Source organism: Camelina sativa, chromosome 9 (assembly GCF_000633955.1).
Source record: "Camelina sativa cultivar DH55 chromosome 9, Cs, whole genome shotgun sequence".
Taxonomy (NCBI): domain Eukaryota; kingdom Viridiplantae; phylum Streptophyta; class Magnoliopsida; order Brassicales; family Brassicaceae; genus Camelina; species Camelina sativa.
The window spans coordinates 28,444,281-28,453,653 of NC_025693.1; positions in this window are offsets into that span (position 1 = coordinate 28,444,281).

A 9,373-nucleotide genomic window follows, 5' to 3' on the forward strand; every position below is an offset into this window, starting at 1 on the left:
TCTGTGTTGACGCCGGAGCTGTGCACGACCTTGACAAGTCCCCAAGACCCAACCTATGCTCTTAAAAAACCCAGGTTTGTTCCAAGTCATCAATTGCAGTCCCGTAGCTTACCTCTGTGTCGATTTATTGTTTCAATTGTCCGAAGACTGCAATCTGAACATAATCACTCATCGGTGCTCTGTTATTGCAACATTTACTTGAGAACCCTGCCATTAGTTTTGCTTAGGGTCCCTACCCCTGACCACCAAAGACTAATGAGGACCGGCATTATGACCTCGGCTCAACAGAGCGATGGTTACCGGTCCCTCTTGAGTCTAACCTCTTTGTTTCAGCTGTTCCTTGAACTATCTCAATTGCATCTCTGCTCTATTTGTGCTGAAACCGGAAGATATAGGAAGATCGGCATTATGACTTTCTCTTCAAGAAGAGAAAGTTACCGACACCTTCCCAGTCTCCTATACATACTCTCCCTGCGACCTGCTTATTCCCAAGTTCAATCCATCAATGTCCGCAAGTATGTTTCCCCTTGGCAAAGTTTGATGAGTGTCGGCATTATGACCATAACTCCATGGGATTTGGTTACCGGAATCTCTTCAAGTAAGCCATGTTCAACCTTTACTCTCCATCCACCAACCTCCTCGCCAATGAGCAGATCAAACCATCTAGTCTCTCGGCCATGGAAACACCTTCAACGTTCCAATGTCATTTCGATAAGGACAATCTACCACTCTTCTGCTGTATCAGCGAATGTGGCGTCGACAACCCTGGATTTAGCTTGCAGTTTGATGCTCTCTTGCTCAAATTTTCAACATCTCTTGGACATGTTGGTCGATCTATCTATTTTTATCTTTGTTGCACATGTTTATCTATCAAGCTTTGCTTTGAAAACTCTTATCCTTTGTAACCATGCTACTATGTTTAGTTGAATGAAAGTAAGGCTCTGTTTTGTTCAAAAAAAAAAAAAAGTACATCGTTGTACATAAATGCACCTTTGAATTTTAAAACGTGGCTAATCCATACATTCTATTTCTTGCTGTACAACATATGCTACCTAGTTTAGTAGTCGTATGTGTTTAGTTTAGATGACACTGAATTAATTGCTTATAGCTCTAGATTATTTTTTCGTCAAAAATGATATCCTTAAATACTTGATTAGATTTTGTTCCAAAAAAAAAAACTTGATTGGATATATTTTTATGGGAAAATTATAAATAAAGGATATTTTTCTAAAAATTTGGCCATCTACATTTTTTTTTAAAGATTGTCAATTGTGACGAAAATACCCCTACTAATAGAAATAGTGAAATTTTTAGGAGTTTGAACCAATAAACAAACAGAAAACCCATGTTAGTATACAACCGTGAAAAAAAATTTGAAAAAAAAAATGTTTTGGATGTTAAAAATCAGTTTGTAAATTGCTGATTTATGGTCTAAATTGTTTAGAATAGATTTTCTACGATTTTTTCTCTTTTTGAAACATTTAGATTGTTCATTCTACAGTTTGTAAATGTTCTACGAAGTTTAGACGGAAAATTTGTTCTAAAAATTTCAGAACCTGAATTTTGTATGTTCTACAAAATTAAGAATATGTATTCTACGTTTTTCTTCATTCTACATCAATTCAGAATTCGTTTTCTACGTTTTATCCTATATACTAAAACAAGTAGAAGATATATCATAGAAATTTTTAGAATTTGTAATCTGTAAACCTTAGAATACCCTAAAAATAGAAAGAAAATAAATTAAATAAGGAAAGTGAATATTTTTAAATATTTTTTAAATATTCTTAATTTATGGTTAAGATTTCGTAATTATTGTTTAGATTTGTTCTAATACATTTTAGAATGCGTATTCTAAATTATTTAGAAGATAAACAAATTAAGAAAAATCGACATTATACCTTAACGTGATCGGTCACCATCTCTTCCACCTTCCACAAAAGCTTTCACTTACCTGTTTATGATGCAAATCTATGTTACTTGTGGTGTATGGACACTGGATGCCAAGAAGGAGTGGAGATTTATTGATGATGAAGAAAAACGTGCTAGATTACTGACTTTGCAACCCACTACATCTCTTGAAGAGTTGAAGGTTATGGTTTCAGAAAACTATGAAATAGAGCAAAATATGTTTGATGTGGAATTCAGTTATCTACCCACAGAGGTTAAAGTTGATTGTCCTCCTGTTGTATTGACAAATGATAGAGGTATGAAAAAATTTCTTGCATATCTGAGAAAGATAAACATGATTCGGTTGTTTGTTAAGAGTAGTTGATGGTGATAGGAGTAAAGTCCAGTTCAATCTGAATAAGTTCCCAGCTGATAGTAGCGATGGTTGTAATGTGGAAGTTGATGTGGGAAAATCATTAGGTATTATTTCAAGGAATTCACCTAAGCTGACTAATGTTGTATTAGAAAAGCGTACTGATGCTAATCTTGGTGATGCTGCTGTTTAAAGTTGGAAGATTCAATGGTAAAAAAGGTTGAATATTTCGAAGGGTTTTTTCTCAATTTCTCGATCCCTTTTGTTTTCTTAATTTGTCGAGACAAAGTCACAATTTCATTATTTTCTCAAGACCCATTACGAAAAATTAGGCCCACTAGACTTATTTTCTCAATTTTCCTTATTTCGATTTTTACTGATTTTAAAATTTCAGGAGATAAAAAAACAACAAATTCTATCTGAAAATATAACTAAGGGTATAATTGGCTATTTTTATATCCAAAACCCTATATAACCAAACTTTTCCAAAAAAAGTGTAGATGACCAAATTTTTGGAAAAAAATCATTTATTTATAATTTTCCCTATTTTTGTTACGTATTTCTTCAATCAATTTCTTATATTATTAGAATCTTTTGAGATAATTTCTTAGAATAATTTAGAATCTTTAGGATGATCGAACTCTATATAGTCCACACCAATTTGTATACTCTATAATTTTGTGAATTTAAATCTCAGACCTAACTTAAAAAAAAAAGTCATATCCTTACTATTTGATATATATATTTTTAAACACGAATAGCAATCTATTTTTTATTTTCTTTTCTTTTTAAGAAAAAAAAAAGGAGAAACAAGAAACAAATTAGTGAGCTGTGTGGATTTTCGTCATGGCCAAATAAACATGGTCCATCTTAAAAAAAAACCGTTTGGAAATTTGCGAACATACCCCAGCCTTCTTAATACTCTTTGTTTTATTGTTGCTGATCAAATTAAATATTTTTTTGTCTCTTTTATGAATTTAATACTTTTGTCTTTCTAATTATCGTACCATCGTATTCTCGAATCAGTCAATTTGATACGTCATATTTTGAAATCCTAAATATATTGATAATTTTTATCTTTGATTTATTTGTAGTAATAGAATACATTTAAACCACAAAGTCGATAATGATATAAGTTTTGTTTTTTCCTCATCCACTATACTTCTTAATATATGGTATGGTGAAAAAATATCTTAAAATATTTTATCTCTTTTCCGATTAATACTCTTTGTTTTTTTGATAAGTTTTAATACTCTTTGTTTTTTGATAAGTTTTAATACTCTTTGTTAAAAAAGAAAATATATATTTACCCAAGTTAGGTCAACAATGCGACAGAAGAAGACAACAAAAATAAAGAAAAGTTACGAATTACAATACTTCGATTAAATTATTTTTAATATATATAAATATATTTATTTATGCAAATTTCCTCAATAATTTTACGAGGACAGGAATTTTCTTACTAAAATCTATATAAAGATAAACGATTACTAAAATTAATCTATATGAAATTCGTGAGGGGTCTGGAGAGAAGACGAAATAGGCTAGCTTAAAGATGCTCACACTAATTTATATATAACAATTATTGAATGATTCAACTTGGTTTTGTGCTGGTTCGATGAATCTAAAACTAACGCTCACGCTAATATAAGAACTTAAAATTAAGAATCTTAGGCAGCTTTTTGTTTACACTTTCTAAACAGATGAGATAAACAAATCAGTTTGGTACCAATTTAATTTATAGTTGTAGTTAACACTTAACACACCGGTATTGTTTCTATAGTTAGTTATAACAGATCATAAGATTCTCTTACAATTCACGTATGCTAACGTGCTTTAAATTGCATCATGTAAAAATCGGATTGAGGTCTTAATTCAGATGCACAAGTCCCTTAATCAACACAAACAATTGTATCTTATCACAAACAAAGATTTATCGTTACATATAACATAATTGATTTGAAGGTAAGTAGGTCATGCATCCGTCATGCTAAAAGAAACCAAGGACAATAGTAGAATCGAAAAAAGATTTTTATTACAAAAACTTTCATATGCTAAAAAAAAAGATATTATGTGATTTTTATAAAAATCGAAATGAGATAGGGAAGAAAAGTCAGAGATGAGGAAGGAAAGGATGGGGAAAATCCGGCGCATGAGGACGAATCCATGGAACAAGTTGGCTAATTTCAGATTCAATTCAGACACAACACTTCTCTTCTCAATTCTCATTAGACATTGATAGAATGTGATGGAGAGTGGGTTTGTTTTGTCTGTTTTGTTGTCCTTTTAAAAGTCAACCAAGTCTCTGCTTGGTCCCATGTTTCTTTTTTTGTTTTGGCTATTTTGGAAACTAAAAAACATAGTTTTAGAAAAATAAAAAAGGAGAAGTTCATTACTATATATTATCTAAACCTATTAACTAAAATATATGCATCTAAATACTTAATGTAAAATAGAATATTTCAAGTGATAATTTAAATTTTTTTTTTTTGTAACTAAAAGTTTTCTTAGAAATTTGAAGGCAAATTAATATCAATAAAAACGAGACCAATGTTATGTCCATCGGTAGGGTAGGCTACACGGCTATTTCACCTACCGTCGTGTTCCTTCATTTCTACTCATCTTTGATCTCCAATTGCAAGTCGCCTCCAAAAGAATGTGTGACGCTGTTTCCTTTTTCTTCCTCTTTTTAAACTTTTTTTTACTCTCTACCGACCATTCTACTACCAGAGTATTTTATGATCCAAATCTGTTGTAATTATCTTTTCTAAAATAACTTTTATATGTTTTATTACTTTATTGAAACATATCTGATATCCATTCGAATATCTAAATTCGTATGAATGAATATACACAACTAAGCGCATAATATTAATAATCCGAACAGAATAGAACTGTTTACAAAAAATGTTTATTTTTTAGAACATTCAATATCTACGTCGATCTTCGCATGTACGCAGTTTTACTGGTACAGTCTTGTTGTTTTCTTTTTAAAATTAAATATCTGCAAACAAACTAATCATTTTTTTGAAAATATCAAACAAACTAATCATATGCGACATCGAACAGATTTAGCAATTCTCCCATTTTAAAATGCCATAGTTACATATTTTAAAGAATGCAAACAAACGTTTGTGTCGTCTATGAGGCCTATGCATGGACGGTCACACGTTCTTTGCCTTGAATTTTCACCTACACTATCGTTGATGTTTAAAAAAAAAAAAGAATTATACAGACAATAATGATAGAAAATCCAGCGAATATTATTTTTGATGATAGCATCAAAAGACAAAAGATATGGGAATCTGAGACCAAGAGTTGAAATTAGAGTAAAGAACAACAGGAAAACAACAGAAGATACAACTCAAGTCCATGCGATGTTTCAAACTGTCAACTTAGAAGTGAGTACATCAAATATTAAACGCATATCAATACAAATTCAACTCCAATTATTTTGGCGATAGTTTAAAATAAACGGCTACATATTAACAATCAGATAGGTATTTTTGGCACTAATCGTTCGCTACAAGTCTTCCTTGCCACCTTTTGTTTTTTCTCTATTATGCGGTGTGGTTCTGTTACGTGAACTTTGTAGCAAGACTTGAGAAATCAACTCTCTTTTTTTTTTTTTTGACTATTTAGATATTATCCCTATAATCTATGTATTTATTGTATTTCATTTTTGTTGGTAACATGTAATATGCGGATTTAAATTTAAATAGTAATAGTTAAATGTTAATATAAACGATTTAAACTCAAACAATAATTAATGTCAATATAAACGATTATGTTATCCATTCTATTCCGAATTATATCTATTCAAAACCACAATAATATAATTTGTTAGCAACTCTGACCGTAAAAGCTGGTTCCTTTCCATACCAATATCTTGGGTACTGGTTTTTCTCATTGTAAATGATAATTTATTTTGCTTAAGTTATAAATGGTTATACTCTTTCTGTTAATGTCTTATGTGAGATGTAATGTAATTAGGGATTATCTAATACAGTAAAATTTGAACTGAAGAAAGAAGAAGAAGACAAGTGTTAATCAATAGATAAATAATAAATTAGATACATGAACTAAAATAATAGTAATAATTGAAAGATAAGAGTGTGAACATGTGTAGTTGGAGTATATGTAATTAGTAGTAGAGAGGTCAATGAGTCAACAACTTCTATCGTTACCTTTTTGACAATTATACGCTCTCTTTTCTCTAAATAACAATGATATCCAATCCCGACATCCTAATTACGCCACGCCATATGTCATATTTTATTAGTATTATCATCTTAGTATAACTATATTTTGTTGGCCTTTGTGTTCGTTGAAAATAAGTAAAACCTTTTATTAAGAACTACTTTTGTGTTGTGCTGGTTTTGGAAGCTGTCCAAACCGATTTCATAAATCCATTTTAGAGTAGACAAATATATTCTACCACATGCACCTTATTGCATCATTTTTCTTCCGATTATTAAGAGTACGTGGTCGTTGATTCTTGTTGAAGCAGATTCAAATCCTAAATAAAAATTTGAACATTAAACATTATATGTGAAGCTAAACAAAACATAGACACTATTGAATAGACTCATTCAACGAGATCCGATCCCTAAGGTGGTGCAGAGTGATATATTCAATAGTTGGGCGACGATGACAGCTTTGAAATATTTTCCCATTCCCTCTCTGAGAATATTATTGTCAGCAGCATTCTCTTCGTTCTGTTGTTCTTTTGCATTATTTGTATTGACCTCTTTTACATTTCTATAGTGTTCTGATATTATTAATATTCGATCCTCCAGTGATTAATATGTTGACTAATCTCATAGAATAATAAAGTGAATAGTTCAAATTAAAATTAAGCAAAACTACTCATTGCCTAGTCATGTTCAACTACGAGTGCATAATGATGGTGCGAACCACAATCTTTTTTAGGCTAACAAACTATAAGCTTCTTTTGGGGTCCCGATCCCCGACCCTATAAACTAATTTCATTCTGACAAACCTTTTGAATTTTCTTACTTGGTTATTTAATTCATGTTACTTATATAATTGGCATGCCCCTGAAACTATAAGCAAATAAATTGCATTGATCTAGTGTCCGCTTTGTTTTGCGGGAGACATTGATTTCCTTTCAATAAGTGGATGTAATTTTTCCGTCACTTATTATGAGTCATGAGTAAATTAAAAAAAAAATATTAAAAACGTTAGAAAGTGATGTAAATGTTTTGAACCTTGTTTGTGATGTTCAATTTCTATAGTTTGGCTAACATAATTAAAGTCATACTGTGTAACGTAAGACCTATGACGTTTAATACTGCAGATTTAGGTTAACCAATGTCTCTTGTAGTCTTATACTTCTGACAAATCCATTTGATGGTATTTATATTATAGATATATATATATAGATATTTGCCTAATTATATTCCTGAATTTGGTTATCTACCTAATTAATTCTGAAATTAATTAATTGATGATTTATCTTATTTTTCATATTGATTCTTCTGTGGGATTATATACTAGCTATTTTATAACTATACATTTTTTTATCAAACTATTTTATAACTATATATGAACCCTAAGTCCAAGTAGTTTAGACTGGAGGGGTAGAAAGACAGCGTAAGGAGTTGACAAACATGTGATCCAGTCTACAAACATAAGAGCCATTTGAGACTAGTTCACAGACAACTAAAATCCAAGAGTTCTACAAGTAAATGTTTTAGTTATTTAATTGTATTTTTCTCAAGTCAAAGTCTTTCCGGTTGAAAAAATGGAAAAGAATGTATATGGAGTTTTCGGTTCTACAAAGAAAATGTAAAGAAATAAGGCAAAGCGGTTAATGGCGGGTCGGACAACCAATCCAAAATAAATGGAGTTTTGAGTACTGAGATCGTAGGATCATATCTTACATTATAAGAAACAAAGTGTTAGGGTGAAATTTTCTGTTGCAGAACCCTATTTTTACGTTATAAAAATTGGTATAGTTGTATAAATATGCGACATCAACCAATATAATAAATCTAATGATGAACTGGGTGTTAGAGACATTTTTACGATTGACTTCTTATATAATTATGAAATTAAGTTTGATAACACTAGAGTTAACATTTAACAACATAGCCAAAATATAACACTAATTTTTTCGTAAAAACATCGCAGAAAAAAAAATCGCCACGGTCATATACAAACCATGTGTTTTTTTTGTTTGTATTATTGTTTCTGATAAGATTACATTGTCATGTTTACAAAGCAGAAATTGAAAGTTTGGTCGTCTAAAGGCTTGGACATAACGTTTTGTTCTAAAGTCTTGGACGTCAAAGATAACATACCATCTCTGGGGATGTTCGGATAAGACCGCATGCATCATTTTTGTAAAATATGTAGCTGGTTGGACCTTTGTGTGAGAGACTCTCTCGACTATGAACATGGGCCATGGCGGAATCATAATGGCATGATCTAGAGGTGGTATCAGGGGATATTTGGCATCCATGACCGAGATTGGAGCCAGATTTGTTAGGACTTGATCCACGTTATTTTATACGTCAGATAATACAAAACTTATTAACTAAATATCGTAGCTGATGTGAAGAGTGAAGACGATCCGGAATAGTATATATATATATATATATATTATATGTTGCCTTGATCAATTATGTGCCTCGAGTCATAAGTTTGTGACACAAATAACTAGGTTGATTCACAATTATTAAATTTTGTACCCAATCGGAATCACGAAAGCATTATTTTCCAGCCAAACAAAACGGATTTAAAGAAGAAAAAAAAAAGAGAGTAAAAAGGAGAAAAGTAAACTGTGAGAGAGAGAAATTGAATCAACGTCAAAGTCACACTTGATGCAAGAAAAATGGCGAAACCAATTAACATCCCGTAAAAAAACAGAAACAAAGAGGAGTTAATGTCCTAACTGACACATGTCCCTACCTTGCCATACACTCACACAATAAAAAAAAATTTGTAACTGTGTCTCTTATCCGAAAAATAATCATCTCCAAGTGTAATAAAAAATCTCATTTCGCCTATAAATACAACTCCATGCTCTCGTCTCCTACATCACAAAAACAAAACCTTCACTTAGAAAAAAAAAAAAAAAAAAAA